Source organism: Ictalurus punctatus, chromosome 10, assembly GCF_001660625.3.
Source record: "Ictalurus punctatus breed USDA103 chromosome 10, Coco_2.0, whole genome shotgun sequence".
Classification (NCBI taxonomy): domain Eukaryota; kingdom Metazoa; phylum Chordata; class Actinopteri; order Siluriformes; family Ictaluridae; genus Ictalurus; species Ictalurus punctatus.
The window spans coordinates 10,960,586-10,978,860 of NC_030425.2; the positions used below are offsets into that span (position 1 = coordinate 10,960,586).

General features: G+C 38.9%; 1 protein-coding gene across 3 annotated transcripts in view; it reads right to left on the minus strand.

The window, feature by feature from the left end:
- nlgn1 (neuroligin 1) overlaps positions 1 to 18,275 on the minus strand; it is a 272,406-nt gene that overhangs the window by 218,991 nt on the left and 35,140 nt on the right. The window contains exon 1 of one of the 3 annotated variants that reach the window (XM_053683248.1): positions 6,738 to 7,764. The exons of 1 other annotated variant lie outside the window; for it this stretch is intronic. The gene's annotated coding sequence lies outside the window, so the exon portion shown is untranslated. Of the gene's footprint in view, positions 1 to 6,737; positions 7,765 to 18,275 lie in introns of those variants that run through there. One more of the 3 variants, XM_053683250.1, reaches the window with a different exon arrangement.

Genomic DNA, 18,275 nt, shown 5'->3' on the forward strand with positions numbered 1-18,275 from the left:
TAAAATAAAATAAAAAATAAAACAGTAATACTTGATGATACAAACTACCCAGACACACGAAGCACAGCATAAGGATATTCCTTATCTGAACACAAAAGACATAGCCTAGAGGTATTTCCAGTAAAGTGAAGAGCCGGTAAAAGAAGTATATTAAACACACGTGAGAAAACACTGGAGGATCTAAACATCTATCTAAAATGTCATGGATTCTGAAACACTTACTATATCTCATGATACTCATAGCAGATTCGGTTTAACTTGAAGTTATATACATGTCATTAAACATAAAGATACTTCATCCCCGTGTTCGATTAGGCCTGCTAAAGTAAAAGGCCACTTTCCAGTGTATTTTTATTAACATTTTTTTGCTTAGTGAATGCAATTTCAGCTTTCTGAAGGTCACATCTTTATGCAAAAAGATGAGACGCCTGCTTTAGATTCATCCAGCATTAGACACTGGCAATCTACAGAGGATCAGTGTGCATGAGTTAACTGTTCGGAAGCTGATTTAATTTAGCTTAGAAGAGAAGTCGGGATGGAAGGAGCATAAAATTGAAAGCTACGAGATATCAGTACAGATTTGATCTATTCGATAATGAGGTGATGGATATGTGTACATATGGGTATGATATGTATATTTTATCGGTTTAGTGGATTCACAAAACTCATCTAGGACACAATTTAGTATATTACTTCATAGGCTGCGTCTGAAATCGCGTTCTGTGACGGTACGTACTGCGTTTGATTCAGTGTCTACGTACTGATCAGTATATGTGTGTGGTATGAATACAATCCAGACATCCTGCATCTGCCATGTTGACACCGTAATGTGACATCGACTGATTCTGACAGCTCTTCCGTGCCAGTCCCGTTGCCTTATGGGATAGCGCTGTGTTCCTACTGCAGAATCTAGGCGGAAGCAGTGCGTCGTCCAGGAATTTCTCGCCTACTGTTTTATGAATACTAAGAACTCGGACATACTCCTTTCGTGTACTGCTTTTTGCTTACTGTATAGTAGGGTAGTATTGGATATTCGGACGCAGCCATAGTCTTGTCCTGTAGGTTATCATGTATAATATGTCCAGTAGACTATTTGAGTATTTGATTAAAGATTATTCTAGAAGAATAACAAAAGCTCTAGATTAATTCATTTCGATGTCTTGATGTTCTCTTTGGCTATACTTGAATATATCAACTTTAGGGTATCATTAAATGACGCTCTCTTCGTAGGATGATTGCGAGTTCAAATGCCAACAATGCTACAGCCATCCGTGGCTAGAAACCGATGGAGCAAAATTGGCCGTGCTCTCCGAGTGAGAGGGATGGCATTACTATTTCTCCCCTGTCAATCACAGCAACACTTGCCAGCCATGGGCATCAGTGAACTCATGTATGCGGAAGAGGGTGGAAAGCACGTCCCTCCCAGTGTGTTATCCTGCCCTGACGCGGCAGGAGCTGCGGGTTGAAAACATGCAGCTGGCTGGCTTCAGAGGAAGCATGTGTTAAACTTCACCCTTCTCTGTTGGTAGCTGTTGTATGATAATGGAGAGCTGGCTGGTGGGTGGGAATTCACAGGTGACCAAATTATCTTAATCCTTCAGCCGGATAACTGAAAAGTGATGTTATTTTCTGCCTGCAATGCTGGAGGTTATATTTGACAACATACCTTTCTGATGTTATACCATGGTCTAAATATGTACAAACCTGTAACATAGCCTTAATTTTCATACTGTTCCATCGCTAATGTACACCAAAGCCTGTCTAGTAAAAAGAATGCAGGATGCACAGTTTTATGATGGAGCACGAAGGGCAGTAACTATCACAGAGCCAGCCAGGGACTCCACAGCATACCTGAAAAACTAGAAAAGGTTATAGCTTTACACAAAACAAAACAAAAAAAAAGAGCACAAATATCAAGGAGCATCTTTATACGAGTAGAGTCAAACACAGGCCACAATGTAGATGCTTTGTAGGGTGCTTGAAGTGGGATCCACATGCAAGAAAGCCCTAAGGCATCATGTACTTGAAGCAGTTTGTATGAGCCAAATGTGTTCCTACCAGATGGAAAACGTTGGCAGACTGTAACAACAAGCTCATACACAATCCTATTTATGCCACCAGGGCTACACTTACTATTTCTATCTGAAACTACGTGAGGTTCCTTTCCAAGCACAAATCAACAAAATAATATACAGGTAGAGATTGCAACGTGATAACCAGTAACGTTACTGAGCTGATACCAGCAGGAAATACTGAAACGGCTGGCCTGAAATTATTGCAAAGTAGGTCACATGATCTTAACACAGGGTTGGACAAATCAGTAGCCCGGGCACATTACGTGTCCAGGTTATTACTTTTTTATTCCTAGTTGCCCTGCGGATATGAAGGTTTAATGGGCTGCTGATATAGTGCTCACCGGCGTCAGTTTTTTCTATCGTCCGACAACCCCAGAGAGGAAAAAAAAATGACTTCCGATTGAGAAAAACAAAAGTTCGATTTGGAATAAACATTCGCCAGCCATTTTAGAATGAACAACAGCTCGTTCGTGCACGTATCCAATCAGCCAATCATGTAGCAGCAGCGCAAATCATAAAATCATGCAGATACAGGTCAAGTAGCAGCTTCAGTTAATGTTCACGTCAAACATCAGAATGAGAGGGAAAATGTGATCTTAGTGACTTTGATCGTGGCATGGTTGTAGGTGGTCGAAGGGCTGGTTTGAGTATTTCAGAAAGTGCTGAGCTCCTGGGATTTTCATGCACAACAGTCTAGATTTTATGGCGTGAAAAATTAAAAACCTCCAGTGAGCGGCAGTTCTGGATGCAGAAACAGCTTGCTGATTAGAGAGATCAGAGGAGAATGGCCAGAGTGGTTTAAGCTAGCAGGAAGGCTACAGTAACTCAAATAGCCACTCTTTACAACCATGGTGAGCAGAAAAGCATCACAAAGCACAGAACACATCAAATCTTGAAGGTGCATGGACTACAACAGCCGAAGACCATATCAGGCTCCTCTCCTGTCAGCCAAGAACACGAGATTGAGGCTATGTGGTACAAGTGTTCCTATTAAAGTGGCTGTATGTATAAGACATAATGTACTAGTGTGATGCCCTTCAATGCTGTAAGTATAGTAAGAGCTCCTCGTTCACACCCCACAGCCTGCTGCACTACATCCCTCGGTCCAGGAACGATCGCACCGATTCATTAATGTTCATGGATTCTGAAAACACAGAAGAAACCAAACTAAATAAACGTTGACACAAAAACTGTCCTGCAACTCTCCTGTCCCCTCAGAGAGACAGGTTTACAAAAACACTAGACAGACTCGAATAATATCTTTTGATGCACACAGAACATCAAATCTGACAGCTGAAATATTGGCCAACGACCTGCTGACTTTTTGTGGAAAGGTACAACATTAGAATCATCATTAGAAGAGGATAAAATCTATGGCTACACTGAATTATCCCCTCCCTGGGAATTTATACACTTGTTAACGTCCCCTATTCTGTATTAATTCATTTAAATGAATATTAAATATGGCCTATTTGTTTTTGTTTCAGAAACAAGTCACATTCATGTACAAGTCGTGTTGGCAGTGATGAATGTCTTCTCGGAGAATAATATTGTAGGGTAGTTTCAATTAAACATATTTTAAAGCTTGATAAGTTAAATTATATATTATATATATATATATATATATATATATATATATATATATATATATATATATATATATATATATATATATATATATATAGGAGATTTGTATGTTGTCATCTCTGCAAACAACCTCAGTCAAGAGAAATGAAATACCCCCAAAACATAGGAGACAGCCAATGTGAAATGCCCACTACTGCTTTCAACTCAAACACCATTCCATTTCCTAACCATGTTTGCCTTACATTTTATGACATGGCGCAAAGGACTCACACTTTATCCTGTTTGAGTACTGAGACAGTGGAATTAATCATCACTCAACAGATATGTCCCTCAGGTGAGATTTGAAGATGAATAATATAGTAGGATTTTTCTACACGAAAAAGCAGCAGATCAGGGAATACATCATGAAGACACAAGAATAAAGTGGACACCGATTAAGCCTATCGCTAGCATGTGTTATTTAGAAATGGAAAGGGAACATGTTTAGCTCATTTGTCACTGGCTCCTCCATAAGCTGGGAGCATTTGCTTCAAATGGGCTGTCTCAGAAAAAAAAAAAAAAACCTATTGTGTGATGTCAAACTAGAGTGTTGGAAGAGGAAATGAAGTAGGCGTAAAACCAGGGTAAACCAACGCAGTCAAGCCCATTACTTATGAACTAGCTCCCTCCCCTGTACAGATTCAGTAGCTGGACTTAAAACCCCCATACACACCTTTGAAATAGGCTCGAAGTCTTTAAACACAGTGCACACAGTGAACCTCGTCTATGTCCCAAATCATACTAACCAACTCAACAGTATAGCGGAATAGTATGCCAATATTGCATATTATTATAATGACCAGAAGCAGAAAAATTTAGCATTTAATATTCAATTCAACATTCGTTATAATTATAGTTGTATATGTGAAGAAATTAAAGAATGAGCATATCTAAAATATCAAGCCTACATCAGAACCAAAATGTGCTCATATAAACCTAAGAGAAATCAAATATAGCCAATCAGCAGCATCCATGCAGGTACATGCAATTAACAAAAACCTGACAAAATAAAGGCTTTTGGTAACCATGGCTGGTGATTAGTCCAACTGTTAAGTCATGATATGTTGAGAAATGTCGATGGGAAAGCACGCCTCCTTTGGTGAACAGCTACGTGATAATACCCTCCGTATGTACACAGCAAATACCATCATGCTAGGCCCTACACCAGGGGAATTACTGGCTGCTGAAATTTGATCGACTGTTGGCAAGCATGTTTGATGATTGATCCAGATGTTATTTTAGGATATGTTCAGGCTTGTCATCTAGAAAAGCATGTCAAATTTTCCACTTCAAGTCATTTGCTTGAGGTTAGCAGCATTTATAGGCATGTTATCCCACATCATCTATGTATTTAGAAGGTTACAGTGCCCCACAGTGGTCACATTCCATTTCCCTGATGATCGCTGAGTATTTTGTGAAAATCAGATCAGGGGTTCTTCCTTTAAGCCCTTTAACTCTTAAATAAATTCCATGGACCCCTTCAGTATTATTTATGAAAATAATCCAACTATTCAAATATTAGGCTCATTATTCAGATTGTTGTTAATGATTGAATAAATAACCATAGTTGTTGTGGAGTACATTAGTTCCAAGTCGACATTATTCACAGGCTGACTTGTTTTCGAATTATTTTGGTTTTGATAAAAACCGATTTAACTCAAGCGACCAGTCCAAATGGGCTGAAAACTAGAACTCGATAATAAATATATCTTTGAAAATAGTGGACATTATGTCGACCACTGACTACCTGTAGGCTATAATTCATGGACCCCACTTTGAGAACCACTGCTCTAGACTCTAGATCATGACTTAAGGATAAACAGTGTAGAATTATTTTAAAGTCAGTTTCTAATATGCAAATTGGACCATATAACCCCATCTACTTTTTTTTTTTTTTGCCAAATTGTATAACAGTGCTTATGTATGGCTTGAAACCAATATTTACCCTCTAAACAAATCTCTAGTCAAAACACCACCCAAGTCATGGGAGGATCGGGAAACTTGGTGTGTCTAGGCCCTTCTAGGTTTTCGACACCTATATACTTTTGAGGAGGAAACTATATATCAATTAATCAGAATTATTCCAAAAGAGTTGCAGCAGATTCGGTGCTTGGACCCCTTAATACAAGCCAGTCACTGTGCAGCACCAAGCTCCAATCCTCCGTGTATGACAACTAGACCATTCCAAGCCAGCATTGCTCAACTTTGCGCCCATGAGCAAGCTTCCTGGACGTCCATTAAGATTACTTTGAAATATTCCGTCCACATATTTTGCGTTCTACTCACCATTTTTCTCTTATTTACTTATCGTTACTGATTTTTTTTTAAACGCACGCGATAGCCATTGGTTTAAAAAAAAAAAAAAAAAGAGAGGAAAAAAAAAACACGCAGCGCAATCTGAGGCGCGCGCGAGTCTTCATTATCAGTCAGAGAACATTAGCTCGAGTAATTTGTCACATTAATTCCAATTAAGGCCGCTAAAACGGGATTCACTTTAATCAAAGGAGAATGGACTATCCTAATACAATTTGCCTGCATTTTAAATACACTTGGCTGTTTGGCTGCGTGTGTGTGTGTGTAAGAGAGAGAGAGAGAGACTGACTGACTGCAGGTGTTTATTAAATGGCTGATTATTGAAGCCCTCGTCTGATTTACTGAGGAAAACCAATCAACAGCCATCACTATAATTCCACAAGCAAAGTACTGAACTGACCAAATCCGCCACAAAAACAGACCCTGGGCAAGTTTACAGTTTGTGAGGTTGTAAAATCTCCCAGTTCACACACTTGAACGGTTAAATTTCTCAAACTCGAGTGTGTATTTTTTCAGTAAGGCTGCTGAAAGGCAAAGCTGGAAGTTCACAGCGTCAGTGCTCGGCTCTGCATACTTTCCCCTCATCCGTAAATGTATATATGATATATATATATATACATATATTCTAATAAAATGTACTGGGAATAAGATTAGGAGTAAAACACGGCAACCTCTTTCCCAAGTCAAACGACAAATAGCTACATTGTTTCCTCATATAATCACCTCGGATAGTTTTCCTCTTCGCCTTTTCCAGTGTTCAGAGCATTTCTTCTTCTGACATAGGAAAAAAAAGAGAAGAAAAAAGGAATCCGAAGGAAGAAAATCCAGCCAAGAAAAAAAAGCACATACAAGATTTAAAAAAAAAAAAAAAAAAACCAGACTTCACTCAGCCGGGCAGCATTATTCCGTCCAATTTATTTCACAGAGTAAACATCATTTTCCTGTACGCAGTTTTAAGATGTGCCTTTAATCCACAGCGAATCTCCTCATTTCTACAACAGCGGGATGCAGAAGCTCCTTTTTTTTTTTTTTTTTTTTTTTTTTGCGTCTCGAGCGCGAATTCCTCCCTGCAGTGATGCTAAACTAAACTAACAAACCGAGCCGCTTTTTCTTCTGGGGTTTTCCCCCCCTTTTTTATCCGCTCCTCGCGATTTTAGAGTGTACAGCTTGATAACACGCCGATTTCTCCCACTTGCCCCCAGCAAGGCAGGGATGAAGCCGCTTGTGAGAGCTTCAGAAAATGGAGCAAAGATTCTCCTAGCGGTGCTGAGAGGAACTGCAGCAGTCTCCCAGAGATGCTTTTAAAGGGACACTGAACTCCAGTTGCAATTTACATGACGGATCTTCTCTTGGATAGCTGCCTTCCTGCAAAATTTAGCTCCAGTCCAGCCTAAGGCAATTTGATTCAGCTATATTTAGAGCCTTCATGGGTTTTTCATTCATTCGTTCATTCGTTCATCTTCAGTAACTGTTTTATCGTGTTCAGGGCTGAGGTGGATCTGGTGCCTGTCCTCAGAACACTGAGCATGAGGCGAGGACACACCCTGAATGGGACACCAGTTCATCACACACCCACATTCACATGTAGGGAATTTTAACATAGATAGGTGGGAGGAACCCAGAGGAAATGCACACGGACATGGGGAAAGCATGTGAAGCGCCACGTAGACAGCAACCCTGATCAAATCGTGGACCCTGGAGCTGTGAGATGGCACTGTTACCCGCTTTGAACAAGCCATGAGGTCTGGGGTATAACCTAGTCTCGCCATTCAGGGCTGTAGCCCTGAAGATTTTTTTCTTTTTCCACTTGGAGTGGTTTGTCACTGTGTAACTGAATGTCAGTAAAAGAGGACGACAGTGCTGTAATTTTGTATCTTCAGTGAACAAAGCGAGATCAATCAGACAAGGTTTACAGGAAAATACATGGAAATACTCGTGTCTTATTGCCTGACAGCTCTAAATTCTGCCAAATGCTAGCTCTCAGTCAGTTAGTGTGAGAGGAAAATGGATATATACCTTCATTTTTTTTTTAACCAGTAAAGGGGGCTGAAACTGAAACACTAACATCCATGTGACGTGAACATGATATGAGCAGAGCATAAGAACAGCTAACGTACTTTGCATGGCACGGTAGCAGCTAAACCGATACACTGATAGCTTAGTTGTGCGTCCTCTTGGCTAGTGACACCAAACTAGTCTAGTATCATGTTAGATAGCTAAAAGGTTTTATATTTTATCGGTCTGGTAGTCCTGCAACCAGTGATAACACATGAGGCAGGTTTCAGGATAAATCCAACTTTTTATCCAATTTTCACATTTTTAAACAATTAGCCCACGCATAAAAGAAAAAAAAAACGGTCTATTTAGAAGTATGTTTTAAAAAGTTTTTTGATGGAGAAGATTCTGGGCTCAGCTCTAGATGATTAACAGTCCAGCTAACACTCCTGCATGAGATACATATCTCCATATCACAAACAAGCCATGTGTAGTTAAATCATTCATTTAATAAAAAAAAAAAAAAAAAAAAAAAAACAACATCCCATAACAAGAAAATTTAATTCTTAACATTGGTTATTTTTGAGTCTTATATTGGTTATATCTGATACAGCTATGTCTACCAAGGTTGTACCATTTTGCTGATGTATTCTCAAAACTTGGCCAGTAGGTGTTGATTAATCTTCATTAACAGAAGTCTGACAATAGTTTTGTCTGGAGAAGCTTCCTGTAAGATGTGTAATTAACATTTATCAGTACGTTTTTCCACCACGGAAAAGTCTTCAGAACCTCTGAACTTGAGTTGGAATTGAAACATGACGGATCTTCTCTTGGATAGCTGCCTTTCTGCAAAAATTTAGCTCCAGTCAGGCCTAAAGCAATTTGATTCAGCTATATTTAGAGCCTTCATGGGTTTTTCATTCTTTAATTCATTCATTCATTCATTTGTTCATGTCCAATAACCACTTTATCCTGGTCAGGGTTGAGGTGGATCTGGTGCCTATCCCCAGAACACTGAGCAAGAGGCAGGGACACACCTTGAATGAGACACCAGTTCATCGCAGGGCATCACACACCCACATTCATGTGTGACTCATTCACAGCTAGCGCATTTTAGCATAGATACGCTGCCTACTGGCATGTTTGAGGTGGGAGGAACCCAGAGGAAACGCACACAGACATGGGGAAAGCATGTGAAACTCCACACAAACTGTAACCCTGATCAAATCGTGGACCCTGGAACTGTGAGGTGGCACTGCCACACCCGCCTTCAACAAGCCATGAGATTTACTGTATATCTCCATGTCACCCACAAGCCACGTGCAGTTAAATCAGTCTTTTTCTGAAACATCCCATGAGAAAATTTCCTTCTTAGCATTTATTATTTTTGAATCTTTATCTGATATGCATATGTCATCCAAGGTTATACAACGTTGCTGATGATTTCTCAAATCTAATGAGTTCACATAAAAAAGTATATATTGCACCGAAAAATATATTTGTAGAGTAGTATATTTCATATCCAGCCAATGTTAATATGAGTTAATATGATTTAAAATATAGTTTATATTATATATTACCAGTTTGATGTCAGTGATGAAGTAGAAATGCTTTTGTTTGTGGTGAGTGAATGTGAGAATAACAGGAGGCTTTTTTTATAATTCAGTCAATGTTAATATGAATTAATAACATTCAATGAGTTAAGGAATCTTACTTTAATCTTCAGAATTTAGTTCATGTGTTAATGTTAATGTGAGTAATGTGTTTTCTGTGTATGAGACCAGTTACTGTGAAACAACCTGTTGAAATGAAGAGAATAAAGTTTTTATTTGCATTTCTTTCAGAATTGTGGAAATAGTTATTATTAATTTAAAAAAAGGCATAAAAGGCAGAACCACCAAACTATCGGTTATCGGTATCGGCCGATATCACCCTGAATAATCGGCCATCGGTATCGGCTGAGAAATTTAGTATCGGTGCGTCTCTACTTTTAACACTATGAAATGTCTGACAGTTGGATTACAACTGAAGCAAATGTTAAACATTAAACATAAAGATAGCTTTTCTGTTAACTTTTTTAAAAATGTCTTTTTTTGTTGTTTACTGCAGTGTATTTATATCAGGCTTACCAAAGTGTGCTAAATTATGTTGCTTTAATTGACAAGGATTTTGACACATTTCCATACACTGAAAAAGGACAAAATCATGTATGCACATCAGACTTATACAGCTATGCTGATATCACAACCACAAATTCTCTAAAAGGACTAAGGGTAGATATATAGTAGGTATAACAAAAGAATTTACAAAGGCATTCTACAAGAATACAGATACAGAAATATAGTACTTTTTACTACGTTTCTCATTTAGAAATGTTGCACTTTTAACTTTTTGTATTTCTACGGTACCTGCCTCTTTCACTGAAAGTGTCCCTTGTTCTTGATGCAGTTCTTTTTTGATCAATTTCTCACAATACTTCTCCACTCTTCTCCATGGCATTCTCGCTTCTTTGAGGTTGAGTCTCTGATCCCTCAAGTCATTTTCAACTTGTTTGTTGCTGATATGGATTATTTAATTAAGCAAATACAACAGCAAGCATGTTTTTGGACAGTGGAAGGAACGCAGAGAACACAGAAGAAACCCACGTAGACACGGGGAGCACTCCAGACAGACTGTAAGACCGAACGTCTGGATGGAGTGAGACATCATTGTTTCACACCAGTGTAAACATAATGCAGTAATGCAGTTCTGGGATGCTCATACGCCCAGTAAAATGTACTCATTGACTACCTTTGTGATTCACAATCGCCTCAAGTCCAATTCAGAACAGTTAGTGATTTCCCTGCTGGAGCACTAGACCTGACCATTAGCTAATGATATTAATTGTGATTAAGCAGGAGAATCATGCTAGGCATAGTGAACTGCAGTATGAAGGTATCCCTTGTATTTTTACAAGTTAAAATGTACAGGGTCTCATTATATATACTGTATTTTCTGCCCTGAACTGTCATCATTTTCAGGTCAGTTTTAAGTTTAAACATTATCCTTAATGAATTATTCAATGTACTGAATATTAGGAAAGGCTAGACACATGCATAATATGCGCATCAGCTACAAGCTCTAGTGAAGGATGCCAAAAACAATAATTCAACTTTAACACGCAATACGTATATATCTAACAGCACAGAGTATTCATGTTGTCTCTCTGTTTCTTTTGACAGCATGGTCTGTGTAATCAGGTGTTTTGAGCTGTACACTGTTCAGAAACTGCATGGATGATATTTTGTGCAGCTTTGCTCAAGGCTTGAGATATTGAGCAAAAAAGGAGAACAAAAACAGTGTGACAATAATAGGACAAAACAGGGCCAGGGTTTGATTTGAAAGGTTAGGCAAGAAGATTCTGTCTCCTAGTGTAAAACACATAGAAAACATCCCCTTATTAAGCTGTCATGCTCTATCCCTTCTAATTCCCGCTCATTTTGCTATATCATGTACTACGTCTATTATCAATAACACAATGAGATTATGCCCTATTAATGCTAGAACAGGATTTGTGAATTTTCTTTAAAATGAATAAATGTTCAGTAGGTACTGTGTGATAACCAGTTAGCAAGCTGAAGAGTAAATTTAGACATATTAAGTTATTAAGACTCTGCCATGATGGAAAACATACTGACTGTGTTTTTCTTTGCTAAATAACATGTTTCAAATAGTTTACTATTAACCTTGTGAGTATGTAAAGTGTCCAGCTGGTGAATGAGATAACGTATTAGAACAAGCACATTAATACAAACAAGTGATTTGAATTACCCCTGGAAATACCAACACTAATTGAAACTTTCTGACCAATCAGATTTGAGAATTCAACACCACTGTGGTACAGGCTAGTATATTAGTAGGCTGGGGCTAGCTACAGTTGCAATCAAAATTATTCAGCCCCAATTGTAAATCAGGTTAACTGTCAAAATGTACAGACGTTCAGCTTTTTGCAATGAACAGATGAAACAAAAGCAACTGAAATAAATTCAACTGAAAATACAACTTATAATGACTTCTCCTGTCTCAAAATGATTCAACCCCTTCATACTAATCATCTTTAGTACTTAGTAGAGCATCCTTTTGCTGTTATGACCTGCTGCAAACGAGATGCATAGCCAGACACCTGCTTCTGGCAGCACTCCTGAGGAATTTCAGCCCATTCATCATGAGCAATGGCCTCCAGTTCAGTAATATTCTTGGGTTTGCGTGCTGCAACCATCTTCTTCAAATCCCACCAGAGGTTGTTTATGAGGTTCAAGTCAGGTGACCGTGATGGCCCTGTAGAATCTTCCAGAAATTCTGCATCCAAGCCTTGGTGGAATTTGAGGTATGTGTGGGATCATTGTCCTGTTGGGTGGTCCAATGACGCCCAAGCTTTAGCTTCCTCACAGACGGCATTAGGTTTTCTCAAAGGATTTCCTGATACTTCAATAAATCCATCTTGCCTTCCACACGCTGCAGGTTTCCAGTGCCAGAGGATGCAAAGCAGCCCCAGAGCATCACCGAGCCTCCACCATCCTTGACTGTGTACAGAGTGTTCATTCTTTATTCTTCTTTCTCCAGACATACTGCTGATCCATCGTGCTGAAAAATTCCAGTTTTGTTTCATCACTCCACAGAACAGAATCTCAAAACTTCTGTGGCTTATTCATATGATTTTTAGCCAACTTTTCTTGTGCTGTTGGGTCAGTATATCTGACATCTTGGAATTCTGGCATGGAAACCATCTGCTTTTAGTATGCGCCATCCTGTGCTCACTGAAACCTCAGTGCCTGTTGCTGCTGTCCAAGTCTTGCTGCAGGTCTTTCACTTGAGGGTTTTTCACAACCTGCCTTCTCAGAAATCTGGTTGCGGCTGTTGACAGCTTCCTTTTTCTACCCTGTCCAGGTATTTCATATGTTTTCTACCCCTAGCCAGTTCAGATATTTCATGTGTTCCAGCTCAGGCACACCTGGTGCAACTAATGAAGCCCTTGATTAGTTGCATCAGGTGTGCTTGAGACAACACCTGTTTTGCATATTTGTGCTGTTGTGAGGGATTCTATTCAGGGAGTTGAATAATTTTGAGAATGGAGAAGTCATTATTAGTTGCATTGTCAGTTGAATTTGGGGAAACCACATGAAGCATTCGTTGTGTTGAACTATTTCAATTCCTTCTGTTTGATTTGTTCATTGCAAACAGCTGAAAGTCCGTAAATTTTGACAGTAAACATGATTTGCAATGGGGGGTTGAATAATTTTGATTGCAACTGTATATAACTAACTGGTTTATATAGTTTTTTCCAACTATTTTTTCCAGTTAAACCCCTAGACAATACAACGGCTGTTGTAAAAAAAAATTGGACACCATTCCATCACACCATCTCTGTGATGGTCTCTATTACCTCATATAAGGCATTTTGCTGATTGCCATCATTATATCATCTCTAGAAAGTGGATCCATTTGATTTCTATATTCTCTGTCATACTAATCATGCCCTATGTGATTTCATTTGTATTTAATTGACACTCACATATTCTATTTTGTCTTTTTGTGGATGCTGCAGGATGAGCTATTGAAAGTTTTTAATGCACCTTTCACATTAACGCACTTTAGTCATTAAGAGCGAACTACAGCACTGACCTTGGTTTTGATTCCTTCCTCCCACTGAATTTTAAAGCTGTATTCACAGATGAAAGCTGAACATTCTGCCAACCACTCAGGCCTGTAATATCTGTTAAGAGCTACAAACAATGTCAATTACATCACTTATTCACTTCTCTTTGAGAATGTATGCCTTCAATCCACACCTTTCTACACACTATATCGAACATGATCATTGCTTTGAAACACCAGCTGAGAGCCCAAAAGGGCAATTTTGTGTAATTGCGAGCACTGAAGGGAAGCTTCTGAGAACCTGTTGCCTTGCCAGCCAGTGTCCCATATGTTGCCTCTGCTGTCACTCATAGGCGTTGTGCCATTACGCAAATTGTTCATTTTTCCAGGCGCAATGTAGGGCAAACACGCAGCCAGATGTTTGGGGAGCCACACAGAGGCTTTGGATGAAAGGCTACAACACATGCCGTCATGGCCTCGAGCTGAAAGCGGCGTGCCAAAGGCACTGGTGTAATAAGCACTACCCCCTCCGGCAGGCTCTTAGGAGCCTCATGCTGGCTTCCCAGGGGCCACAGCTCTCTTCACAATCCTCTCTCCCTTCCTTTCACATTCCCCTCACTTCCTACTCTACCTCCTCAACCACTGCGTGTGTTTCCTTCATTAAATACTATACTATAGTCTATAAATATTGAACCACACACATGCTTTGTCACTCAGTCCTTTTATCTGCTGCAAAGCACAGGCCCACATTTTATTTCTCAATCAAACTGCATAACAAAAGCCATAAAACAAACCCTAGGTGCTCACTATTGTTCCTTTTCTTTCCAAATGGCTAGTTGTCAAAATATAAATCACAAGACCACCTCTGGCATCTTCACTACTTGGAGAATGACAGCAATCAAAAGCCCAGGGGCCTCATTTATCACCATTGTGTAGAAAAGCTTCTAAGGTGTTTCTTACGCATAAAATTTTGACTTCTCATGTGTACAGTTGAATTGGGATTCATCAAATGTGTGTATGCAATGAAGCTTAATAAATACTAATTCTTTGTAGCCACCATGTGAATGCTCATTTAAACAGAGACTCACTCACAATAAACCATGTGGCATTTCTTCAGAGAGTTTGCTTGAACTGGATATGACATTTAATACTATATAATCCTACTCAATGAAGGTTGGGAAATATCCAGTTCTTTCTCAATTTCTTTTTTTAAAATTGTGTCCGTAACCAAAAAGACTGCATTGAAAGCACTTGAACTTGCACAGGCATTGTATTTGTGCCCATTCGTTCCCCCTGCAACTTGAGTTTCAAGTGTGATTCATATCATAAAAATGCAGTGGTATCTGTGATAAACCTAAGTACAGCTAAGAAATCTCACCCAATGGCTTGAAATGTGACATTCTCAAATGAAGTGAGGTAAGATATACGGTAGCAATAGTTCTCTCCATTAGAGCGTGAACACATGCATTTATTTTCAAAAGCAATTACATTTATTCCACATGTATTATCGGACTCCACAGACAAATTATTATCCAGATCCATGATGACGCAAACAAGCAGTCTTGAGCCAACAAATGTAACTTTTTGCTATATTTTCCAGATGATTTGCATATGCATGGCCACATAAATCTAGGCAAAAGACATTGTATTGAAAAGTTATTACAGTACTACAAATATATTGCTTTATGGTGCTCCTCTCAAAACATTGACTTTTTATCCCATTAATTATTTCTCTTCAGTAATTAAATTTCTTCAAGGTTTCCACAAGACAACAGAAGTATAATTCTCCAGATCAAGGCAACAGTCTGTGTAATAAGTCTGTCTAATAAGGCAACACTTCGATAGCTACAAGTCTTCAACAAGTGGATTGTCCCTGTCAAGCTGCTTCATTGCTATGTTAGCTGGCTAGTTAGATAGATATGGGACAACAGGAAAGATTTGCTTCAACAGTTCATTAGCTGATGTTCACTTACACTCCCTAAAATGATACCTCCTGAGTGTCTCCTCCTGATGAAAAACACTGGGATCCCACCTGGACATGAAGAGCTGGTAGGTTTCTGTTTTCTCAGAATAGGGAACGGCATCATGTATGACATATATATATATATATATATATATATATATATATATATATATATATATATATATATATATATATATATATATATATATATATATATATATATCAGGAAAACACAATTTGGTAAGTTTCTGGCAGGTTAAATGGAATCAGCAGTGCAGGGGGAAACGCAATGAGGCTCATTTTATCTATTTTGTTGAAGAGTTGGTTATTTTCTACATAGCACGCTCTAACAGTCACTACCCCTAATGGTTTATTAGGTCAGATGGCATACCATGTCACTGGAGAAGAGAGAAATCAAATCTTAAAACAACTAATTTCCCAATAAACTGTTCCCTTTCTCACCTACTGTATGTTTTCCACTGTCACTGTTAGAGGCTGGCTCATGAACAGAATTATGGGGTATGTAGTGATATAGATAAGTTTATGTATCTTCAAGAACTGGCCAAAGGAAGGTGCCTCAGAAGGCAGCATTCTATTCTATGACTTCCTGCTTCCTAAAACAACCTTACCAAGTAGCATTGTGTTCACATTTCAGAAACACCTATAATCTTAGGTTCTTACTGTCACTCTCACTGTGGCCCACCTGAACCTACCAAAGCCAATACAAACACTGGGCCTCATTTATCAAGCTGGATATGAATCGCTCATACAAGAAGTTTGGTATTCAGGAACATTCTGTACATCGGGAAAAAATCGGGAGAAATATTCGTATCCTACACATGCTCCTGAGGGTGTATAAATTTACACATAAGAAGGCTAACTTAAAATTGTATAATTTGCCTGGATTAATGCACTTTTATATATGGATTATACTGTCAGGTTTAAATTGTATATTTTTATCACGTTTACAGCATTTACCAGAAGCCCTTATCCAGAGCGACTTATAGAAGAGCTTTGTAGTCTCTGTCAAAAACACATCCTCATACTAGTTCACAAGGTCAGGGACTAAAAATACTAGTGGGAATTTTGTGAAACCCAGTCATTTTATATTATTGGCATTATTATTGTTAATTTAGTAGTATTAATAATAATATTATTATTAATGTTGTTGTTGTTGTTATTTTAAAGAAAGTGAGCCAACACAAAACTATAAATAAAGACTAATAAAACTAATCATTCAATCATGACAAAAGAAATGTCACCGTATTGTTATAAATCTTTCTGAACACCAAAATACTGCAATTTCACCATAGGTAAGATGATTGAAGAATCAGGAGACCAAGAGCCAGGGTATAATAAAAGATATGAAGATCGTATGAAGCGTATGACGACAGGCTGGGCGGTCTATAGTCTAAACATAAGTTGGACACAGCCAGCTTTTATACTAATGTGTACATGCATAGGACATTGAGTGGGGGAAATAAGTATTAAACGCATCAGCATTTTTTTTCAGTAAATATATTTCCAATAAGGTTATTCACATGAAATTTTCACCAAACATGAGTATTAACTCAAGAAATCCTCAAATATAAAGAATACACCACATCCATCCATTTTTTATACCACTTATCCTTCAGGGTCACGGGGAACCTGGAGCCTATCCCAAGGAGCATTGGGCACAAAGTGAGGTACACCCTGGACAGGGTGCCAATCCAAGGCACAATAACATACACATTCACACACCCATTCATACACTGCGGACACTTTGGACATGCCAATCAGCCTACCATGTATGTCTTTGGATTGGGGGAGGAAACCCCTGCAGCACGGGAAGAACATGCAAACTCTGCACACACAGGGGCTGTGATATTGTGTGAGGCAAATGCGCTAACCACTAAGCCGGCATGTGCCCAGAATTCACAACATCAAAGTCCAAAAAAAAAATTTAAAAGCAAGGAATCAGCTGAAATCCATAAGTAGTTAGAAAGTAATTATACCTTCTATCTGTGCAAATTAATATCAGCTGAGTTAGCAAATTAATGATCTATAAAAAGGCTTTTCGTTACCAAAGTGTCACACAAGAAACATCTCATGATGTGTAAAAGCAAAGAGCTCTCCCAAGAACTTCACAACCTTATTGTTGCAAAATATATTGATGGAATCGGATACTTCAACGGATATTTCAAAACTTCTGAATCCTCCAGGAAGCATCATTGGGGCCATTATCCACAAGCGGAAGCAACATCACTCCGTCATCAACCGGCTATACACAGGAGCTCCTCGCAAGATTTCTGACCAGGGAGTCAGAAGAATAGTCAGAAGAGTAGCCTAAGAGCCAAGGACCACTCGGAAAGAGCTCCAGAAAAACTTGGAGGCAGCAGGTCACAGAGAAATCATCAGGTCAGCATCGTCACAGAGAAAACAATGCACTACACTGCTCACACTCACCCACCAAGCTCCATTACTAAAGAAAAGGCATGTCGAAGCTTGTTTAAAGTTTGCTACAACTCATTTGGACAAGCCTATGAAATACTGGAGAGTGTAGTCTGGTCAGATGAGAGCAATATTTAACTTTTTGGCTGTCCTACGACACACCATGTTTGGAGAAGAAATGGCACTGCACATCACCCTAAAAACACTATACCAACAGTGAAGTGTGGAGGTGTAAG